This window comes from Haplochromis burtoni, unplaced genomic scaffold, assembly GCF_018398535.1.
Source record: "Haplochromis burtoni strain Fernald_Lab_line unplaced genomic scaffold, NCSU_Asbu1 Contig_1423, whole genome shotgun sequence".
NCBI lineage: Eukaryota > Metazoa > Chordata > Actinopteri > Cichliformes > Cichlidae > Haplochromis > Haplochromis burtoni.
Window position 1 is genome coordinate 28,966 of NW_024583784.1, and position 9,865 is coordinate 38,830.

The following is a 9,865-nucleotide window of genomic DNA, read 5'->3' on the forward strand; positions in this document are numbered from 1 at the left end:
CCATATAATATTGGCCAGTTCAAACTCACTGCTATAATAACTAATAATGATTAATATAATAACTATACAGGGAGTGCAGAATTATTAGGCAAATGAGTATTTTGTCCACATCATCCTCTTCATGCATGTTGTCTTACTCCAAGCTGTATAGGCTCGAAAGCCTACTACCAATTAAGCATATTAGGTGATGTGCATCTCTGTAATGAGAAGGGGTGTGGTCTAATGACATCAACACCCTATATCAGGTGTGCATAATTATTAGGCAACGTCCTTTCCTTTGGCAAAATGGGTCAAAAGAAGGACTTGACAGGCTCAGAAAAGTCAAAAATAGTGAGATATCTTGCAGAGGGATGCAGCAGTCTCAAAATTGCAAAGCTTCTGAAGCGTGATCATCGAACAATCAAGCGTTTCATTCAAAATAGTCAACAGGGTCGCAAGAAGCGTGTGGAAAAACCAAGGCGCAAAATAACTGCCCATGAACTGAGAAAAGTCAAGCGTGCAGCTGCCAAGCAGTGGCGTGTCTAGAAAATTTTTGTTGGGGGGGCCAGGTAGGGGCACAGATTTGGAGAAGGGTGGCAGATGTAATTGGCAGATAATGTTAAAAACAATTCTACCAACCGTTAACCATAATTCAATAACCCTGTAAACCTAATAACCGAATGCGCTTTTAACTCTTATTAGAATGAGATTTTAACCACTACGGTGCAAAGTTTTTAGATACTGCGTTGATAAAGTACAAGAGATACAATCAGTCAGTGTTTACTCAGCATTCAAGGACATCAATATTTGCATAGTATTTTTACTGACATATAGTGCACATATGTTTTGGGCAAAAACATTTTTGAATATTAAAATACGAACATGCAAACTCCACACAGAAAGACCCCGGCCTGATGGTGGAATTGAACTCAGGACCTTCTTGCTGTGCGGCAACAGTGCTAACCACCGTGCCACCGTGCTGCCCGGAGTACCCGGAGAGAACCCGTGTTTGCGTGGGTTCTCTCCGGGTACTCCGGCTTCCTCCCACCGTCCAAAGACATGCAGCTTGTGGGGATAGGTTAATTGATTAATCTAAATTGTCACTAGGTGTGAATGTGCGAGTGTGAATGGTTGTCTGTCCCTGTGTGTTAGCCCTGCGACAGACTGGCGACCTGTCCAGGGTGTACCCCGCCTTTTGCCCTATGACAGCTGGGATAGGCTCCAGCGCCCCCCGCGACCCTGAAAAGGATAAGCGGAAGCGAATGGATGGATGGATGGAAAATACGAACATTTTTAACATACAATTGGCAAATTAGCCAATGCCAATGCAAAACCAATGCCTGTTAAAAAAAAGAAGATAATCTTCTCACAAACTGGTGTTTGATTTTGAAACAGGAAAAAAGTGGGGAAACAAATGAAAAGACTAACATTTGAATAAAACCTGAAAGCAAGTAAATACTTTATATGCTGCCTTATGGTAAACTTTGGTAATATTGATGTATAAAGAACAACACTGGCTGATGATGAAATACAGTCAGCTGGCATGGTGACACTGCCAGTATTAACCTGCAGGGCTGGACTGGGACAAAAAATTGGGCATTTTGACTACAGACCGGCCCACCAGGTATTAAAGCCATAAAGCCTTTGAATTACAAAAAATAAATAAATAAATAAATAAGTCATCAGCCCACCGTGCAAATGTCCGATGGCTAGTCCAGCTATGTTAACTTGTTAATCTTTCGCCGAAAAAATGTTTTCTGCGGTGCCGTCTTTCGTGCTTGGCTCTCCTACCTTTGCTAACATGATGCTCATAGTGCAGAAGCCGGTGCTGCATTCACTTACCCTCGGATATCTGAGCTTCACTGTGAAACCATAATCGTACATTTGATATTTCATTAAATTTTATTGTTTTAGCTTCGGGGTGGCACCTGGGGTGGCCAGTCTGCCACCCCGCTGGACACGCCACTGCTGCAGACCCTGAATTGGGACAGAGCCAAAGAGTTGAGCGTGCACGGGCAGAAATGTTGAGAGCGCGAGCAACACATTGCGAGCAAGCGCAAATGCAAAAACTGAGCGAGAGGGGCTGCTATTGTGTGTGTTGTATGGATAATAGCAAACACTGAAATACATTTTTTGCACGCAGCAATGAATTTTGTTCACTCAAATTTAGCTTTTTCTTCACTCAAAATAAATTTCTTCTCAAAATGCAACACTTGCACCTGCAATTTTTTTTAACATGCGCTCAGAATAGTGGCACAAAAATAACGCCATAGCTGGAGTGGGACACAGCCATGGTGCAGGGAAATTAGACTTTTGTTTTCAACGAGACAGTAAAACATGTTTCATTGTTCTGTTCCAGTTGGTGGCGGTAATGCACCAGAAACATTGTTTGCCAACCGCCGTCACACATAAAGAAGAAGTAATCGTCCACAGAGCAGAAAGTAGGCTTAGAACACTGTGGATCGTACTTTTTTCTTCCACGGGGACTTTTATATTTTTTTCAAGTCGGCTAAAGCAAAGATCGTGTGGCTGTGCTGAGCTTCCTTACTGCTCGCCCTCTGGTCTCCGGCAGATCAAGTTTCTGTTTCTGATGCTTGATTGGAAAGATATACGCTCTCGTAGCTCACGCAGCTTGGTCTCTCTGCAAGGTATATCTACTTGGGCTCTCGGTGACAACGCCAAGTCATCCTGTCGGTCAGTTTGGAATAAATCACCTGTAAACAAATAACTTGCCCTCGTGGTGATTGACGGGAGTAACATGCTGGGGAGTGGAGGTCAGTGAGCCCACTGTCTCTACCAGTCCTAGTCCAACTGCAAAGCCCCGCTTGCCTCCTTCTCCGCGCGTGGATCTTTAGTTTGAATCAGAGGGGATCGAGGGTGAGTACATTATAATTATATTGGTTGCCTAACTCTATAACTGTCTACAGGGTTTCTCTCTCTTAGCTAATTTTGTTTTCGTCTGTATGTTCTGTTCGGCCCCTGTCATTTTGTCTGACTGGAGTTTCCAGCAATTCAGCACCTTATTTATTTTAATCATTTGTGTTCAGCTATTTGTTTTCCTTCATATGAAGTAGGGCTGCCAGGATTAGTCGACTAGTCATGATCGTCGACTTATCCAATTTAATAGTCGACGCCTCGCAGGAATAAGTAGTAGGATTTAAGAGTGTAATAACGGACTGAAACAGAAGATGGCAGCACTGCATGTACAAGGATGCCAGCTGCCGTTAAACCCACGAAGAAGAAGAAGCTGTGTCCCAGAATTCATAGCGCGGCCACTCAGTTTCCAACAATGGCGGCAGCTAGTTAGTTTTAATATTACTCTTATTATTCTTTCAGTTTTGTTTGGCTTTTTTTCAGTATTTTATTTGTTCCTGAGTAAATCGGTTTGGCTGAGATTAAAGTTATCGTTTTTACACAGCTGAATAAACATCAAGCAGACAACTGATTATCAGAAGTGTGAGATGCTCAAGAATATACTCCGGTGTCCTGTTATATTTTAAATAGCAAGGAGCAGATGACGAAGTTTATTCAACTTCACCAAAGCAATCTGCAAATTTCATTAAAATTTATATTATCTTGTCTTTATTTTTAGTTAGCACATACCTTAAACACTTAAAGCTGTAAACTAATGATAATTATATAAGAGCAGGTGCATGCTGGTGCAATAAGCTGTACGTTTGCTTTTGTTTTTTACTTAAAAAGAGGTTATACACACACAATACGGTAATATTATGTTGAAGCACAGTATGTATCACTCTGCGAGGCTCCTGCCTACGATAGCCATAATGCTCCGACAATCCATCAAGCGGTGCGGGTTCGTAGCTTAGCAAAGTCATACTAAAACATTTGACAGATTTTCGAGCGCTGTGTACCACATAGAATCATTTTGAGGTCAGTAAACACAACCAGAATTCATACATAAGGCACACAGTATTATAAGGGGCACTGTCGATTATCAGAAAAATCAAAGGATTGATTTTAAGTGTGCCGTATGAACGGTATGATATGGCCCAGCCCTAGTTGTTACTGACTCTATGAGGCACAATAATGCTATACAATACAACGCTCTGCAGCAGTGCTCTACAACAGTGTTTCCTAACCACTGTGCCGTGGCACACAATTGGTCCAAAAATACAATTTAATAATTACTACAAGTAGAGCAGGGCGATATGGCCAAAAATATTTATCACGATATATATTTGAAAATTTGTGATAACAATATAATTGACAATACAATTGATGCGAGACAAAATACAACTCCACAACTTTACTAGCGCAAAAAAAAAAACATCATCCATTCATTTTCACTTAAGCAAGAAGCTGTTTTTTTATGTGCTATAAAGCTATATAAAAATGTAACAGTGCAAATGCAAATTCCTTGCTGAAAGTTTAACCAAAAGGCATTTCCAGTAGAAATGGGCTGACATATCCTGAGCATAACCATGTATAATATCCACTGAAGTTAAAAGAGGTGCTTTGCAACATTAAACTGCAGTGTGCCAAATAAAAAAGTCAAACATGTATTTTTCTGAACATAAGGTGCACGGGATTATAAGACACATTAAGCTAAACAAAGCAGTCAGATAAATCAAACTACTCAACTCATTCTTCTTGCTTCCTCCACTTCTGTACCATTGATTCATTAATGCTGTATTCTATCACAGCTGCTCTATTCCCATGTTGTTGCAGTATATTAATAACCCTAACCTCATATGGTGGATGGATTATGTCAGTTGTTCTCCTGACTGAAGTTTGGTCCGTGTGATTGCATTTGTCTCTAACCATCAGGAGCCTTCACGTTAACTTTTATTGAGTGGAAAAATGGTAGCTTTCATCCTGGAGCTTCACTGTTTATGTTATGCTAACATAGCCGTGTCGCTAGCGATCACGTAGCACGTCATTATATACCACCTAGCTCAACTTCAGTAACCCTACAAACGTCACTGCTGTTTAGTTTTCTGTCTTCATTTATGTTGGAAGTGACAGCAGAGCAGTACGTTTGAATTTTTTCAGAAATCTCTCTGTCAGAACGTGCTATATCATGCTTAAGTAACTAGTGAAACTAGCAAGCTAACTTCCGGTAGTTTTCTGCTAACTTCTAACTCGGTTAAATGTAATAAATTCTGTTTTCATGGATGCCTGGATGTTAAACTTCATAGTTACACCTGGTAAAGCAGCAATGCTGATCGTTTTATTAAAGATGAAAGAATTTAGACAGTTTTTAACTCTCAGTGATGCTGCAGTGTTCGTTTGACTTTGGGACCTGAAGAGGACGGAGTTTAGGACCCAGATTACTCCCAAATTCAATGCAGTGACTGGTAGAGTAATTACTCTTTCATGTCTGTGGGTGGCAGTGGGTAGTGCAATAACACCTTGGTAAATAGAACTTTCTATTTTCCAAGGCACTGCCAGAAAAAACAAGAGGAGAGGACATTTTTCAGGTTACATCTGAATGTCTTGAACAAGGAGGAGTTAAGTGGGATAACTGCATAAGTGTCTGTCAGGGGTAGACATTTGTTCTATCACAAGTAAGAGAAATAAGACACTGCAGACCAACTCAGAGAGTTTTAAGAACGTGCGCACGGGTGAATGTCCCTGAGAAGACACACACACCGATTGCAGGCTTGCTTGCTTTATTTATAGGGCAAAGCAGGTTACATAGTACTTCCTCTTCTGTGAGGAGTCGGGGAGAGGTTAGACGTTAGCTCAGCGCTTATCTGACCTCACACCCACACACACACTCTGAAATAACGAATACAGAAGTATATCATGCTTATCTGACATCTCACACACTGAAGCAAGGAATACATCATGTTCTCTTTAACAATAAGCTTGGTTATGTTGAAATATATGAACACTTGAATATAAGGCACACTTGATTATATTGTATTATGTAAAAAATCTTCTTACAGTGTCTTCATTGATGGAGCAGCAGCCATGGTCGAGCACACCAAAGGTTTCATTAGCAGAGTGAAAGTGATACACGCATGTTATTGTTACACACTGTTTTCTGCACCGTGAGGCGCTGTTGCCAAGACTTTAGCAGCAGATCTAGCTCCTATGTTGGATGATGTCGTGCGCATGGTAAACTTAGTCAAGAAAAGACCTCTGAAAAGCCGTATATTTGAATCTCTGTGCGAGGAAATGGGAACGGAGCATACAGCCTTATTGCTCCACACGGAGGTCCGATGGTTGTCACGCGGAAAAGTACTGCCCGTGTGTATGAGCTGCAAGAGCTAAAAGTGTTTTTGAGTGAGGAGAGGTACAATGATGCAAAGGTGCTTGCAAGTTATTGGCAGATATATTTCAGCATTTGAATGAACTCAACATACGAATGCAGGGCTGAGATGAAAACCTCTTCACAAGCACAGATAAAATAAATGGATTCCGTTCAAAGGTGCATTTCTGGCAATAACATCTGGAAAATGCCAACCTTGGCATGTTCCCAGTCGCCCAGAAATGGCAAGGAGATATCAAAACTGCCGTACTATGTGAAATAATAGGTAAACATTTGAAAACGCTCGAGGAGAAGTTGTCCAATTATTTCCCCTCAGTCTCCACTGAATGCCTTGACTGGGTAAGGGGCCCATATAGCTCAGCAGCAGTTTTCAGAAAGGATATGACTTTGCAGGAGCAGGAGGAACTAACTGAACTGAGACAACACCGTGGTTTAAAGCTGAGCTTTGCTGATCTATCTTTGGACAGTTTTTGGTTGACTGCTGCCCAGGAGTTCCCCATTCTTGCAAACAGAGCCACTTTGACATTGCTCCCATTTTCTACAACATATCTATGTGAGCAAAGCTTTTCGAGCATGGCTGCTATAAAAACTGAAAACAGAGAGAGATTAAGAACTGTTAAGGAAGAACTTCATGTATGCTTTTCTTCAATTCCTGCCAGAATATCATCTTTATGTTCATCTAGACTAGCCCAGGTTTCACACTGAGTGAGTATAAACAAACTGAGAGACTAACTTGCCATTATATGTACTGTATGAAGGTACAATGTGTCATTTTGGAGCAAGTTTGGTAGGTGGTGTGCCACTGGATATTTTTAACCTATAAAATGTGCCGTGACTCAAAAACGGTTGAAAAACAATGCCCTACAATAAATCTCACTGAATAGAAAAATGAAGATGTTTGCTGTCACAGGCAACTGGGAATAGAGTCTAATGGAGGAGCAGCTCAGCCAGTGCAGTGAGAAACATCGGTACTTCATAAAAGGTGGCAAAAATAAAATCACCACCACTATTGTACAGACACTGCAGACACGCAGTTTAAAGAGAAGATTTTAACATAAATTTTCCCCCTTCTCCCACTCTAGTAGTTGAGCTGTCTCACTCTAACCTACAACATTCCGTCCCATACACACACATTATAAAGTCTGAAACGGGGGGGGGGGAAAGCATGAAACTTAAACTGGGGCTGAACGTATAATAGATACAGTGGCTTGCAAAAGTATTTGGCCCCCTTGAACTTTTCCACATTTTGTCTCATTACAGCCACAAACATGAATCAATGTTATTGGAATTCCACGTGAAAGACCAACAAAAAGTGGTGTACACGTGAGAAGTGGAACAAAAATCATACATGATTCCAAACATTTTTTACAAATACATAACTGAAAAGTGGGGTTTGCATAATTAATCAGCCCCCTGAGTCAATACTTGCCAGAACCACCTTTTGCTGCAATTACAGCTGCCAGTCTTTTAGGGTATGTCTCTACCAGCTTTGCACATCTAGAGACTGAAATTCTTGCCCATTCTTCTTTGCTCAGTCAGATTAGATGGACAGCGTTTGTCAACAGCAGTTTTCAGATCTTGCCACAGATTCTCGATTGGATTTAGATCTGGACTTTGACTGGGCCATTCTAACACATGGATATGTTTTGTTTTAAACCATTCCATTGTTGCCCTGGCTTTATGTTTAGGGTCGTTGTCCTGCTGGAAGGTGAACCTCCACCCCAGTCTCAAGTCTTTTGCAGACTCCAAGAGGTTTTCTTCCAAGATTGCCCTGTATTTGGCTCCATCCATCTTCCCATCAACTCTGACCAGCTTCCCTGTCCCCGCTGATGTCCAGAGCATGATTCACCATATTTGACAGTGGGGATGGTGTGTTCAGAGTGATGTGCAGAGGGGGCCGAATACTTTTGCAAGCTACTGTATTAAATAAAATAAATAGAAGCTGAATAGGGACCTTGTAAATCAGAATCGAGTCAGCTATAGAAATCAGTGACGATACCCAGCCCTATTATTATTTTAAACCTCTAGCAGTTCAACACTTACCTTTGTACAATTTTAAGGTAATCATTGGACTTGAAAGACTTGAATTGCAATCAATCACAAAAACATTTGAATGGTAATGTATGTAAAGGTATATATCAGAAATTTTAAGAAAGTGGAAAAAAAGATTCCTTTGGTATTTCAGATTGGGACTTTGACTCCTGACCAGGGTCTCTATCCAGAAGAGCCCTGTCATGTATTAAAACATAACTTTCTGCTCTAGCAGTCCAGTTCAGGTCCACTGCGGCCGACCTGTTTGTAACCTTTGGTCTAAATGTTTGGTGTCAGAAGACTCCATAGGTCCCACAGCCTCTTCATGATACCCCTTCTACCAGGATTACTTGCACAGTAGCATTCCAACAGTCTCCTGTTCTCATCCCTTGTCCTTCTTGTTCTAAGAACCATACTTCTCATGAGTGCGTTCTGGTTCCTGAACACTTGACACAGGCATGCTTAAACTCAGAGACTGCATCCTCCTGAGGACCTGGCCTTCGTGTTTTAAGTGGGGCGAGTCCAGCTGTGTGTAGGTGAAGCGAACGGCTGTGAAATTGGAGGGTTTAGCCTTCAGTTTTGCAACACAAGCCGGGGAGTTGAATAAACTCAGCTTTCTGCTCCTTGCTATCTAAAGTATAACAGTACACAGGTGTAAATTCTCAACCATCTCACATTTCTGTTGTCATGGCCCAGGCCAGTTAACTGGAGGACTCAAATGTGGGACCCACACATACACCCCGTAAACGGGAAAAAACAAACAAAACTTTATTTCATTTTCAAAAAGCAAAAACGTGTAGATATGAGTCACGAAATAATGGACTAAGGTTTTCCTGTCTGCTTGGGAACCAAGCTTGAAACAATGACTAGCTTTCTAATGAATAATTGGCAAACTTAAATCTTCATAGAAAGTCCATTCTCGTGAGCATAGAGGAAAGGCACAGGCTGCGGGAAATGCACTGGGAGTCTCTGCACGCTGCAACAAGAGGAGAGTGGTTTTAGTGATAAAGCTTGGGGAAAATGTCCGGGAAAAGCATGACAGTCGTTTGCCTTACTGTTCGCGGGCGAGGTGTAGACACAGGAAGTACAAGGTCCTTGATTCAGGTGCTCAATCAGCTGGGCGGGGGGAAGGAGGTCTGGCACCTTGGACCGGGCGGCCTCGGGAACAGGTGGCCCAGTGCCCGGTCAGGTTCAGTCTGTAAAGACAAAAGTATTTTGTCTTGTGTCAAGACAATGTATATCGTGATAAATATTTTTGGTCATATCGCCCTGCTCTACTTGGAACAGGCCATTCCGTGACTGCTCTCACTTTTGCAGGGTCCGTCTTCACCTGCACTCCTAATAACACATACCCCAGAAAAGCAATAGTTTTAGCATGAAACTCACACTTTCCTGCCTTTACAAAAACATATTCTCGAGGAGGCTCTGCAGCACTGCCCGTATATGGGTCTGATGCTCCTCTAGTGACTTAGAGAAAATGAGTATAGTGATTTAAGAAGTCCCATAGCACGTCATTCACTAGAGTCTGAAACACCGTTCATTAATCCAAAGGGCGAAAATGCATACACACACACACACACACACACACACACACACACACACACACACACACACACA

The 9,865-nt window shown here is 41.8% G+C and overlaps 1 protein-coding gene across 1 annotated transcript in view; it reads left to right on the forward strand.

Annotated features, from left to right (window-relative positions):
• The first annotated feature begins 2,377 nt into the window (after positions 1–2,377).
• Positions 2,378–9,865, forward strand: part of LOC102306817 (gastrula zinc finger protein XlCGF46.1) — a 13,502-nt gene continuing 6,014 nt past the window's right edge. Inside the window, exon 1 of the mRNA XM_005952227.3 lies at positions 2,378–2,856. The gene's annotated coding sequence lies outside the window, so the exon portion shown is untranslated. The remainder of the gene's footprint in view (positions 2,857–9,865) is intronic.